This window comes from Diabrotica undecimpunctata, chromosome 2, assembly GCF_040954645.1.
Source record: "Diabrotica undecimpunctata isolate CICGRU chromosome 2, icDiaUnde3, whole genome shotgun sequence".
In the NCBI taxonomy this organism is placed as follows: domain Eukaryota; kingdom Metazoa; phylum Arthropoda; class Insecta; order Coleoptera; family Chrysomelidae; genus Diabrotica; species Diabrotica undecimpunctata.
This window is the reverse complement of record NC_092804.1, coordinates 84,919,243-84,934,269: the sequence shown is the minus strand read 5'-3', so window position 1 is coordinate 84,934,269 and position 15,027 is coordinate 84,919,243. Positions and strand designations below refer to the sequence as shown.

General features: G+C 30.6%; 1 protein-coding gene across 1 annotated transcript in view; it reads right to left on the bottom strand.

The window, feature by feature from the left end:
• Positions 1 to 10,556: 10,556 nt before the first annotated feature.
• lost (methenyltetrahydrofolate synthase domain-containing protein lost) overlaps positions 10,557 to 15,027 on the bottom strand; it is a 204,902-nt gene continuing 200,431 nt past the window's right edge. The window contains exon 7 of the mRNA XM_072523177.1: positions 10,557 to 10,738. The gene's annotated coding sequence lies outside the window, so the exon portion shown is untranslated. The remainder of the gene's footprint in view (positions 10,739 to 15,027) is intronic.

Genomic DNA, 15,027 nt, shown 5'->3' with positions numbered 1-15,027 from the left:
CATTAATGCAGTTTTTACCTAATTTTCTGGGAAGTCGTTTACTGCAACTGGTTATCAATGAGTCATTAGCATAATTTTGTTAATCCGAAACAAGCGTAAATATAGCGAACCGACTATATTGTGTGTTTATAAATACATATTAAATTTAGATTAATAGCTTTAAAACTAATTATTGTTGTGTATTGTGATTGTGCTATGCCAAAACAACTAAATAGTCTGTAGAAAGCTGATAAGCTTTCATATAAGATAAATTATTTTGAACAAGAAATAATGGCGGGACGTTTTTACTATTAATGCTCTAAATAGAGGTAAGTTTAGTAAGTTTAGTGTGTTGCAGTAGTCTTAAAACTAAGTGTATTTACTGTTATATAATAGTTTGACAAATATTTGACATTTTAAAAATTCCTCACTTACTAACTATTCTGATGTTTTAGCAACGCTGTGGGGTTCTGACGTCGTAAATATTGAATGACGTGCACGCATTTTTATATGAAAAATACTATAATGTTGTGCCTATTAGTTCTATCGCCCTTCCCCAACAACATACAAGTAACTTAAAATTAAAAACGAAAAGTTTCAGCACCTTCAGTAAATAAAATTATCCATGGAACGTGATTATCACGATCTTTATGACAAGCTACACCACAAAACTTAGGAAAAAATGTTAATTTACTACTTTTACTTACTTCTCTACTAACTTTTGTATTAAATTAAACCTGTTTCTATAAGAGTTATTGTTAGTTTTATTGTCTTAAAAAAAGACGTATCTCCAAATTATAGACAAATTTTACTAAGAAAAATAACTCCTTTATTTTGTTTTTAATGACTTAATATAATTAAAACTTAAAGTGAATTTTCCCGCTCTACATTATTTTTGGTAAAAACTTTACACTAGATTTATTTATTCTTTAATATTTGTCTTGTAATTAAAAGAAAACAGTTTTAAGCGTTTTCTGAAAAGTTTTACGATAGGCGTTACGCAGTTTGCGAATTAAGCCGACGATATACTTTTCAGAGTATATTATCATCATTACTATCGCGTTTAGGGCATACGAAGTGTTGACAACGGTGGATTAATTGTAGATACTATGTGCATAATAATTTTAATTTTAATATTTTGTTGTATTCTCGGCACCAACGAAAGAGGATGTTTCCTAACGGTAAACTCTTCCCGCCTAAACAGGTATGTTATTAATATTCAAACTCAACAAACTTGTTTCACGCTGCTTTTTTTTACAGCATAAGTAAACCTCAGACCTCATATGATAATAAAGATGATATGAGACCTATTTCAGTAAATAAACACAGCTCTAAAGAATCTATGAATCCCTTAAACCATTATCCAACATTGGATAATTTAAAATGTGCCTAAAAAAATATAATTCTCCAAGCATTTGATACAATTTGAAATAAAGATACTGAAAAAATTAAACTTAATGGCCAGAAACGTAAAGCAAATAAAGAAAATATTGTTTCTTTTGTGACAATACTGTTCCAAATCTAAATGTGACACTTCCAAAGAAACCACTCACATGAAATTGAGGTACAACGTATTTTTTCAAAACCAGTGGGTTCTAATGAAAGTAGACAGTTTAAGACGTATTTAGAAAATAGGAAATTTTTTAAATAGTAATCGTTTCAAAATCTACGAGATTATCAGTAACTGACACAGAGATTTTACCTTATTGCAATAGTCTGGGCATGTATTCTTTCTCAGCAAATGTGGGGATAGTAAAAATTATAGTTCCAATAACAGTAAAAATCATCGCTCTGTTGCTCAAAACTTATTAGAAAAAATTTGAAGATAAACCCAAAATTAAGATAATTATTTCCCAGAATGAGGAATGAGAAATCTTTGAATGCTCTAACCACAGAGGAATTACGCTTCTAAATGCAGCGTATAAAATATTTTCCACAGTACTATGTCACCGTATGGCACCATAACGGTGCCATAGTACATAGCACATGCAGAACGGATAGTATGGAAATACCAGGCTGGTTTCAGAGGTGGTAAATCGACAATTCATCGGATTGCAACCCTGAAATAAATTTTGAAAAAAACACTGGAATATGGCATTGATATTTATCACATATTTATACACTACAAAGCAGCCTACGACTCTGTGAATAAAAGAGAAATGTTCAAAGCAACGAAAGAGCTAGGAATACCAAATCAGTTGGTAAATTTAACAAAACTAACTCTTAAAAAAGTTGAATGTAGAGTAAGAATTCAGGGGAAACTGTCTGAACGTTTTAAAACAAATAACGGGCTGCGATAGGGAGAGCCTCTCTCCTGTATACTGTTAAATCTGGCTCTGGAAAAAGTAATACATATGTCACAAATCACAAGTACTGGTTCAATATATAATAAATCAGTGCAAATTACGGCCTATGCTGATGATATCAATATTGTTGGGAGAACGGAAAACGCTCTACGAGAGGCGTATGTAGCATTAAAAGACTCAGCTACAAAAATGGGTTTAATAATAAACACCAACAAAACAAAGTATATGAAAATAAGCACGCAACCACAAATCATATGACCACTTGTTATAGAAAACTGTAGCAAAATACTGGGGTGTGTAGGAGGAGAGATGTATAAGAAGAGTGGTCTATATATATATATATATATATATATATATATATATATATATATATATATATATATATATATATATATGGGATAAAATTGATAGAAGTAAATAGATAACAATTAAGTAAACAAGTATGAAAAAAATATTGAACGGAATGTGGCTAGGCTAGCAATGTAGGCAAGAGAATGACCACTAGAAACTCAAGGATGGATACGGCCAATTTGCATGCCTTTTAAAGACAGTAAATCAGGAAAATATGTATGATGGATAGAAAAGGAGATAGGAAAAATGAATAGATATAATGAAAATTAACAAAGAAAACAAATTGAGGGCGCCAGAAGAGGGATAATACTCTAAAAAGAGTAACGGTCACTCTTCCAGGTATCGTATACTGCTAATATTAATTAAAGTTGATGTAATAAACAAAAATGCTGTAAATGTAAAAAGGTAAGGAAATATTAATAAAAAAAATTATATGCAAAACAAATTCAAGTTTATTAAATATAACTTCTTAGATTCTGACAATCTCTAAGTTACCAAAAAAGTATATGAAAATTTCACAATATAATATTTTAAAAAAAGAAATGTTGAAAACAACTATAATAAAAAGTTGAAAACTACACAGAATAACTCTGATATAGAGTGTACAACCTACATCTAGGTTAAAAAACAACCTTAAACAAAATAATGCTAACGTTCGAAGAACGTATAGCCAAGTAACTATATCATACTAACCTACAATATGACCAACAATATTGTTAAACACCTCTAAATTCAAATATAATAAATAAGTAATATATAAATGGGAACAAGCCAAGTTAAACAATTGAAACGGTCTATTATCCTGAAGGGATAATAACCAGAGTTAATAACACAAGATGAAATATAAAAAAAATTAGTTAAGTAAACACATAATGAAATAATTAAAGTTAATAATGAAATAAATGGTTAATACAAAAAACAATGGAAGATAATCTCTGGGTAGAATTTGAGCTCAAACTTACCGATACCTTACACCAAGGGGAGTTATATTAATTAATATATATATATGTTATAAAAAAAAACTATAACTGGTGAAACAAGATATATATATAGTTCTGAAGTAAAAACCAACTGTCCTCCTAGGTGAAACAGTTGTCTGGAAGGATACTCCCGAATGGCTTCGGTGTCCCAGCGAAGTCCTCCTTGAGGTCCGAAATTAGCACGGAGCTGGTGCTAATTGACTCAGTTCCGATGATGACTGTCCTGCCCTACCTCTAGGTGCAGGCTGGAGAAAAAGTGAGGGTGGAGTAGATAATACTCCCTGTGGCTTGTCCCAATGACCCTGATTCTAATAGAGTTGAAGTGGTACTCTCCCTCGGATGTTCTGAGGGAAATTTATAATTCCATGGTAGGTGGCTGAAAACAATTCCCCGTTACTTCTAATCTCAACATTCATAAAAAGAAATCAAAGAAGAAGTGAGGAAAGTTTCTTTCAGCATAAGAAACCGGAGCAAAAAGATAATTATGGTAGATAAAAAAACCATCCAATCGGATGTAGCGTGACCTTGCTTCACATAGAGTAAAAATATAATGGCCTTGGACAAAATACTATATTAAAATATGAAATAATGAATCTGAATAATAGGATATAGATAAAATACTCTAATGTTTATAATATAAAAAATTATTATTTACCAGATAGCTAATCAATTCCGTGCTAGAAATCTCACTTCACCTCCCGAGTTTGCGAAAACACCGTCAATTAAATCGTTATGGTATACTTAGAATATTTAACTTCTTGAAGTGAAGGAAATTCTATGCATTAATTGGATTTTCTTTCGCTAACTGCCACCGTTGTGTACCACTTCAAACTCTAGATCAAAAGTGAATTCTAATTCCTAGTTTGTTAACCAAGTTAACCTAAAGCCAGTTTCCACTCCCCTTAATCTCCTGTCATCTCTCTGGTTCGCAATGGTACCAAATTAGATCAGAGTGACAACTTAAATTATTAAAAATATACACTTAATGGGCAAATGAACACTTAAAGTTAGGCAGCCCATACTACATCTCTGAAATTATTTTTATATCAATACAGTATAAGTAACGACTGTTACATTCCCCTACTAGTCGGGAAAAAAAAATTTTAATCAAAATTTTTTTTCATAAAATTAAAGTATCAATAACTAAGTGTACTGGCCTAACATTCCACGTTGATCCGTAAGTTTACACAAAAAAAAATAACCACGAACTAAAGATCGAGGGAAAAAAAGAATGGTCATGGCGCCAGACACCACAAACTCAGATGACTCAAAATAAAAATCAAAGTCTCAATCGACAATATGCTTAAAAGCCAAATATTAACTAAATATACCAACTAAATTCTTGCTGACAAATAAATGTCGAATTGGGCACTAAATCCAAAATTGAACTATCCATGGACATCAGATCTATAAGACTAAGTATATCCAAGGACGAACAACCAGGCAAATGTATGAGCCAATTCAACCAATATCTCACTCGGAGATATACTAAACTAAGATCAAAGAAATCATAAACTAAATAGGTTAAGAATTGAACACTTAATCCAAAATTGAACTAACAATGGACACCAGATTCATAGTAATATATCCAGAGAAGAACAATCAGGAAGATTTATGGAGCAATTCTCACCAAACCAAATAACACAAATAGTAATCTAAATCGTAAATATACCAAAGTATATCAAAGACGTAATAACCAAAATAAATGTGAAATAGGACGCTTAATCCAAAGTCAGACTATCAATGGACACCAGATTCATAAAAGCATATCCAAAGAAGAACGACCAGGAAGATTTATGGACCTATTCACACCAATACTAAATCTCAAAACTAAATGAGGTCTACGTACACCCACATCTGGTGATACGAACCTACATAACCAAATAAACCAAATAAGTGAGGAATCAGACACTGAATCCAAAATCGGACTATCGATGGACACCAGATTTATAAATAGAGCATATCCAAAGAAGAACGATCAGGAAAGGGCCAATTCTCACTAATGCTAATAACTAAGTTAGCTCTTACCCTCATCCGGTAATATGAGCCAATACCAACTAAGTAATTACAGTAAAGCAAAATTTCCTAAAGTGTGAAGCAGCATCGTCACACTTATTCAGACTAAGTAATGTAATATGTAACTGAACTAAACCAAAGATAAATACCTAAAGTCTAAAGTCTAAAATGGACTAAAAGAATTCAGAGGCTAAATAAATTTTGAGGTTGCTGGTATTCGCTAACTATAGCATGGGGCTACAACAGATGTATGAGAATAACCAGACACCGATAAAATCCCAATAGAAATCCTAAGAAAATATAAGTGGTGGACTTTTCCTATAATACCATTACTAACGAAAGAAAAAAAAATATGTCGAGAACAAGCAACCAATTTTGAACAAAACTGTAGATTTATAACAAGTTCTCGCAGCGTGGAATTATCCGGGAATAGTCCTAAATCTAAACAGCAATTTATGCCTAAGGAAAGAAGTGGGATTACACTAAGAGGACAACTCATTTGTCTAAACTCTTAAATAATGAAAATGACTAACTTGACATGTGTAGGGATAGTTAAAGAAAAAAAACATAACCTGAAGTAAGATAACTAATATGAACTAATTAAACTTCCCTATCAAGTTGTGAAAAGGTAACTGGAATATTTGGACAATCACACAAGAATGGTTAGGACATGTCGCGAGCATTTCCTGACCAGAAATATTATGAGGCATAAACATCTGCCTACTCTGCAATAAACACATATAGTACGAACCTAATTGAGCAGCAGTGATCAGTTGCTGAGCAACAATCTCGAACCCACGTATTCACTAAAGCTGAGTATTGACAGATTCATTGACAGAAAATTCAGAAGAATAAATAAGAAGAAATAAGAAGGACGCCGCGCCGGTCATCCTTACCTACTTCAAAATTCCAAACTAATTCCAGAACCATCCTGTATATGGAATCAGGACATAAATTATTGTAGAGTATTTAAGATTTTCGTGACAAGTGAGAATAAAGCAGACCAAAGATAAAAAAAATCACAACATCTTTCCAAATTGGCAAATATTGAACAAATATATCAAAACAAATACTAAGGAATCAAATATCAAAGATATAACACACAATATATGATCCAGTAGTGTAACAACATAGTTCCATAGTTCCTTATCAGTAATAGGATTAACTATAAGTATAAATCTAAATATGTAAATATATACTAAACAACCCTCGTATCATATGAGGTTAAAAGGAGTAATTCTCCTGGGAAGATTAGTACTTAAGAATATTAATTCATTATGAATTATATAATAATTCATAATGAATGATTTATAATACAAAAAAAAATGGATAAGTCATACATACTAATTATCTAATAAGTTATAGAAGTCATTAACCAATGCCAAAAGATACAAAAAAATAGCGGTGTACCTACGTTATCTGGTGATTAAGAAAATCTTAGACTAAAATGCAAAATATAATCAAAATAAGCTAAAGACAAACAGAGAAAGAGATTAGTTTAAACGAAAGTGTTAAGTTAGTCTTCTTCTGAGGATGAAGAACTAACCTCGTCGATGGTGTTATCAGGCAGTAAATCCTTTACATGAAATTGACCAATTCGTTTGTTGGACGAATTGTCCCTTAATTCATATACCAAAGGAGATATTACCCTTACAACCGTACACGGAATGTATTTCTGGCAAAATTTTGCCGAAATAGCATCACCTTTACTTGATTTTACAAAGTTTCTCTTTAAAACTCTATCGCCAACAAAGAATCGCAAATCTAAAGTATTTGATTGGTTATAAATATTATATGGTACAACCATAGACATATCATCATCATCAACAACCTAAAAGTTGATACTGATAATGGAACTATTTCACTACTGTAATCATTAGAATTGTGTTTAACGCTACTGGGTAAAGAAGAATTGGTAGTTGACCATCTGTGATCACTTAAAACAGGCGGATTCAACGTTTCATGATTAGTAGTTAATTTCGGGACTGATTTGTGAAAAAAAATGTGGCCAAGTTATTAGCAACACACCACCAAGATCAAAATAGCCAGCAAAAATAATATATATATAATCAAATAAATACCTTAGTTATCTTACTAAAATACTCAAAATAATTTCTAGTTATATGTAAATTATAACTATTCTAAACCAAATATTAATATATATGCAACAATTAATAGTACCTATAAGTATAATACTGTTGGCTGTAGGAATAAAAGTTTATATACGATATAAGTATGTGTAGGTAAGTAAGTAAATATAAGTTCTTAATAAAAATACAAAATTCAACCTAGAATGTAAGTTGTACTACTATAACCTATCACTGAGGCCTCAAAATATTAATAACTAATAAATCTAATAAATAAAACTAATAAATCAATACAGCAGTATAAGTATACCTGTTTAGTATTAATAAAAAATTTAAAGATAGAATAAATCAGCAATAATATGAGTAAAAAAGAAAAAGCAAAAATACAAAAACTCAAGTAAGAAAAAAAAAGAAATCAGCTAAAAGCTACTGTCTTAAAACCAAAAACTTGGAAAAGGCACCGCGTTGGGACGCCGATGTAGCAAAATACTGGGGTGTGTAGGAGGAGAGATGTATAAGAAGAGTGGTCTATATATATATATATATATATATATATATATATATATATATATATATATATATATATATGGGATAAAATTGATAGAAGTAAATAGATAACAATTAAGTAAACAAGTATGAAAAAAATATTGAACGGAATGTGGCTAGGCTAGCAATGTAGGCAAGAGAATGACCACTAGAAACTCAAGGATGGATACGGCCAATTTGCATGCCTTTTAAAGACAGTAAATCAGGAAAATATGTATGATGGATAGAAAAGGAGATAGGAAAAATGAATAGATATAATGAAAATTAACAAAGAAAACAAATTGAGGGCGCCAGAAGAGGGATAATACTCTAAAAAGAGTAACGGTCACTCTTCCAGGTATCGTATACTGCTAATATTAATTAAAGTTGATGTAATAAACAAAAATGCTGTAAATGTAAAAAGGTAAGGAAATATTAATAAAAAAAATTATATGCAAAACAAATTCAAGTTTATTAAATATAACTTCTTAGATTCTGACAATCTCTAAGTTACCAAAAAAGTATATGAAAATTTCACAATATAATATTTTAAAAAAAGAAATGTTGAAAACAACTATAATAAAAAGTTGAAAACTACACAGAATAACTCTGATATAGAGTGTACAACCTACATCTAGGTTAAAAAACAACCTTAAACAAAATAATGCTAACGTTCGAAGAACGTATAGCCAAGTAACTATATCATACTAACCTACAATATGACCAACAATATTGTTAAACACCTCTAAATTCAAATATAATAAATAAGTAATATATAAATGGGAACAAGCCAAGTTAAACAATTGAAACGGTCTATTATCCTGAAGGGATAATAACCAGAGTTAATAACACAAGATGAAATATAAAAAAAATTAGTTAAGTAAACACATAATGAAATAATTAAAGTTAATAATGAAATAAATGGTTAATACAAAAAACAATGGAAGATAATCTCTGGGTAGAATTTGAGCTCAAACTTACCGATACCTTACACCAAGGGGAGTTATATTAATTAATATATATATATGTTATAAAAAAAAACTATAACTGGTGAAACAAGATATATATATAGTTCTGAAGTAAAAACCAACTGTCCTCCTAGGTGAAACAGTTGTCTGGAAGGATACTCCCGAATGGCTTCGGTGTCCCAGCGAAGTCCTCCTTGAGGTCCGAAATTAGCACGGAGCTGGTGCTAATTGACTCAGTTCCGATGATGACTGTCCTGCCCTACCTCTAGGTGCAGGCTGGAGAAAAAGTGAGGGTGGAGTAGATAATACTCCCTGTGGCTTGTCCCAATGACCCTGATTCTAATAGAGTTGAAGTGGTACTCTCCCTCGGATGTTCTGAGGGAAATTTATAATTCCATGGTAGGTGGCTGAAAACAATTCCCCGTTACTTCTAATCTCAACATTCATAAAAAGAAATCAAAGAAGAAGTGAGGAAAGTTTCTTTCAGCATAAGAAACCGGAGCAAAAAGATAATTATGGTAGATAAAAAAACCATCCAATCGGATGTAGCGTGACCTTGCTTCACATAGAGTAAAAATATAATGGCCTTGGACAAAATACTATATTAAAATATGAAATAATGAATCTGAATAATAGGATATAGATAAAATACTCTAATGTTTATAATATAAAAAATTATTATTTACCAGATAGCTAATCAATTCCGTGCTAGAAATCTCACTTCACCTCCCGAGTTTGCGAAAACACCGTCAATTAAATCGTTATGGTATACTTAGAATATTTAACTTCTTGAAGTGAAGGAAATTCTATGCATTAATTGGATTTTCTTTCGCTAACTGCCACCGTTGTGTACCACTTCAAACTCTAGATCAAAAGTGAATTCTAATTCCTAGTTTGTTAACCAAGTAACCTAAAGCCAGTTTCCACTCCCCTTAATCTCCTGTCATCTCTCTGGTTCGCAATGGTACCAAATTAGATCAGAGTGACAACTTAAATTATTAAAAATATACACTTAATGGGCAAATGAACACTTAAAGTTAGGCAGCCCATACTACATCTCTGAAATTATTTTTATATCAATACAGTATAAGTAACGACTGTTACAAAACGACGTCATCGAAGCAGTGAACGAATTTGTATACCTGGGAGTATACAAAAAAAAAATTATAATTTTTTTAAATGTTTAAACTCTGACCTGAGAACTCACATAATATTAAACTCACAAAAAGCGAAAGCAGTTTAATTTTAGATAACACTGCTGACTACTAGGTAATAAAATGTTCAAAATGGTCTAGACTATTTCGTACAACAACATGTTTACAGATATCTCAATTAAATAAAATACTCAAACATTGTATTTTTATTAACAACTTTATTTGCTGTTAACAATTAACAAGTATTACGTAAGAAACGGTATTATAAAAATATCAGCAATACATAACTGCAAAAACTAACTACTTAAATATAATAATACCTAAAAATCACAATACGTAAATCTGGAACAATGTTTCTCTTGAAGAAAACACCTAAAAAAAAATGCATTAAAATATTGATAATAAACAGAGAAGTCGAAGTTTCTTTAACATAATAATCAAATATAAGGTGATGGAATTTGACGGTAAACCTCTGTTCTAAATACTTTTCTCCTCTAAATGAATTTTCACACACACACATTATATATATATATATATATATATATATATATATATATATATATATATATATATATATATATATATATATATATATATATATAATAGCTTTAAATCAATATTAGCTGCAAATACAAAAATAAATTTGTTTTTAATCTTTTTTGTTGTTTTGTCGATTATTGCACCAACTTTGGACGGTAATGCTGATAAGAATGGCTATAAAAAATTTAACAAAACTTCAATATGCATTTTCTTGTATATAAGATAAAAAGTAATATTTCTTTATTGGTACTTGATTTTCGATGTCTTTGTGGATTTTTATTTAGTTTTGCAATTGCCAATAATGGAGAGACATGATTAAAATCGCGAAACGCCAAGGCGTGCTATCGGGATGCTTCAAGCTGAAAGAAGTCAAATAGGCGTTGCTGAGGTCCTCCACACGAACAGAAGTGTCATTAACCGTTTGTGGTTAACGTGTCAAGAAACTGGTGATGTTGCCGAACGTCATACAGGCCGTACAAGGATAACCAACCAGATTAAAGAACGTTTTATTAGGTTGCAGGCTTTGCGAGATCGCACTGTAACTGCATAACAAGACCTGCGAGTCCTGTAATCCAGAACAAATCGCCATCCTTATCAACTTCAGTGGGCACAAGAACACGCAAATTGGGTTAGACGTGAGTGTATCTCTATTGAGGTAGACGTGAGACAATTTGGCAATGCTGAATGATTGGCCACAGTGCAGGAGGTTCATAGACAGGAAGGTATAATACCCTATAATTGAATGGAAAAACCCCCTTGATGGAAAAACAACCCATCTCGTTTGTCTGGAACGATTTCTAAATGCAACAGACTACCGCGATCTTATTCATGAACCTACTGTTGTACCCTTTGTACAGCAAGCTGGTCCCCAATTTTACAACATTCCGTGAAGATAATGAAATTAAGGATTTACCATGCCCTGCACAATCGCCAGATTTAAACCCAATTAAGCATGTATGGAACATATTAGGCAGAGGCATTTTAAAACAAAATATTGTGTTTAATACAAGACAGCAACGGTTTGAGGGCCTTTCAATGGAGTGGAACAGAATACCACAGCAAGACATTGACCATCTGATCATCAGTTTGCCATACAGATGTAGGACAGTAATCAACAATCGTAGAAGTCATACACTTTACTAAATTAACCTAAAGACTACTTTGTTGGGGGGTGAGGGGCAACAAATTAGTTTTTTATTTTTTTCGTTACCATTTTTTGACTTATGGAGTTCACTTTTAATTTTCTTAAGAACTGTTGCGAGAATTCTAAGAAAAAATGTTTATTTTATATTTGGGACACTTGTTTATATTTTTTTATTAAAAATATGTGAAACAGATTATTTTGATGTTTATCAAATATACATATATATATATATATATATATATATATATATATATATATATATATATATATATATATATATATATATATATATATATATATATATATATTAGAAGTGATTATTTCGACCAAAAAATAATTTATAAATACGTTCGAATTATCGGGTAAAGTGGTCTGTAATAAAAATCTTTCTTTTTTCTAAATTACTCAATATTTCGCCATTTATTTAAAAGCTTCCTCAGGAGTAAACTAAAACAATTTGAACATTACAAAAAATGGCGAGTAATTAGTTACTACATTTGTTACTTGTGCCCTAAGAATATCTTTAGATTCAACTGTTACCTCATCGATGATATTTTCTACATCAGATTGTAACTAATTACTTACAGAATTCAAAATCTAAACCCCCCACAACAATGAACAAAATGTTTAAGCATGTAAAACAATATTTAAAGTTACATTCCATTCAGACATATACATTTTACAATCTGACAAAGGTGGATGTACGGTAGCTATGAACAAACAGGAGTATATCGACAAAACCTTAACGTTGTTAAACGACAAATCGACTTATAAGGGTTTGGACAAAGATCCTACGTCAGTGACACAAAAAAACTATAATGACCTAATAAAAACCTTAAAAAACCAAGATCAACTTACTGAACAAGTTGCAAAAAATTGATAATTTATGACTCATGTTTTCCTAAACTTTATTGTTTGCCTAAAATTCATAAATTTGACATTCCTCTCAGGCCTATTGTAAGTTCTGTAAAATCTACTATTACCTACAACATTTCTAAACTCCTTGCTGATACATTCACTGATGCCTTTGAATATCACAATAATTATAATTCTAAGGACACATTTACCTTTGTCAATGCTGTTAGGGGAATGCAGTTACCAAATGATTATGTTTTAATTTCTTTAGATGTGGTGTCGCTATTTACAAACATTCCACTAAATATGGTCACGGACATTATAGAATCACATTGGAACCTTATAAAAGACTACACGACATTATCAAAAGACAATTTTCTACAAATTCTTAGGTTCATTTTTAACAACACTTACTTTAGTTTCAATGGTAAATTTTATTCTCAAATTTTTGGAACACCGATGGGTTCCCCGATTAGTCCAATCCTTGCAACTATTGTAACTGATCATCTCTTAGATAATGTGATTACGCAATTACCTTTTGAATTACCGTTTATATATAAATATGTCGATGACATCATATGTGCAGTTCCATCTTATCACATCAATACCACACTAAACATTTTTAATTCATTTAATAAACATCTTCAGTTTACAATTAAAACTGAGACAGATTTTAGTATACCATTTTTAGACACAAGAGTAATAAGAAAAAATGACAATATTTTGACATTGGATTGGTACCAAAAGCCGCCAGCATCAGGCAGGTATATAAATTACTATTCAAACCATACCACCCGTCAAAAATATAATACATACTAGGTATGAAAAACATAATATACAAAATTTTTCGTAACAACGGATATCCTAAACAAATTTAAAAAAAACTGATTTACAGCACTAATTTCTATGACGGTCCCGTCCATGATTCTAACAACAAATCAATCAAATATAAAAAACTTCCCTTTATTAATGGTCTAACTCATTCTGTCATATCCATATTCAAAAATGTTCCTAATATTAGTATAGCTAAATATAATACCATGAACAGCAAACAACTATTTTCAAAAATCAAAGACCCAGTACCAACCTTATATAAAAGTAATGTCGTTTATGAAATACCGTGTTTAGGATGTCAAAATAGCTATATTGGTCAAACATCACAATGGCAAAAACAACGCATCACGCAACATAAAAGTGATTGCCGCTTGAGAAAAAATACTTGCGCAGTGGTTAAGCACTATGAAAACACTGGTCATATGCTAGACTATAACAAAGCTCACATTTTGGCACAGACTGATAACTACAAAAGTAGATTATTTCTTGAGATGTATTACATTAACAAAAATAAAAACACTTTAAATTATAAAACGGACACTGGACAGTTAAGTAACATATATTGTAACATATTGAACAAAATTTATAAATATTCAAAATAGCCAACATTCATCTTAATTACAACTAACCTTAATAATTCATCAAAGAAATATTATTCTTCTAACTTTTCTTTTATTGTTATTTTTATTTTTACATTTGAAATAATTTTAATTTTTTATCGTATAGCTGTAACGAACGTGCTTAAGACAATTTAATCTTGACATTCAATATTTCAAATACTTCAATGTCAGTTTTTATTTGCGAAATCATTTAAATTCTGTGAGTGTTTTAAAATGTATTTGTACGCCATTTTTTGTAATGTTCAAATTGTTTTAGTTTACTCCTGAGGAAGCTTTTAAATAAACGGCTAAATATTGAGTAATTTAGAAAAAAGAAATATTTTTATTACAGACCACTTTACCCGATAATTCGAACATATTTATATATATATATATATATATATATATATATATATATATATATATATATATATATATATATATATATATATATATATATATATTAAATATAAAATTAGTTTTTCTTGGCTTTAGGTTCAATAAAAATCAACGTTTCGGCAGGAAATCCTTGCCTTTGTCAAGATTCAAAACGAAAAAACGGACACTAACATTAATGAAGTGATTATATACAGTAAAACCTCCATTAACCGAAATAATTGGGGGGGAGGCCGTTTCGGATAACAAGAATTTCGGTTAAAAATAAAATTGTTTTTTATAGTATTCTTGGT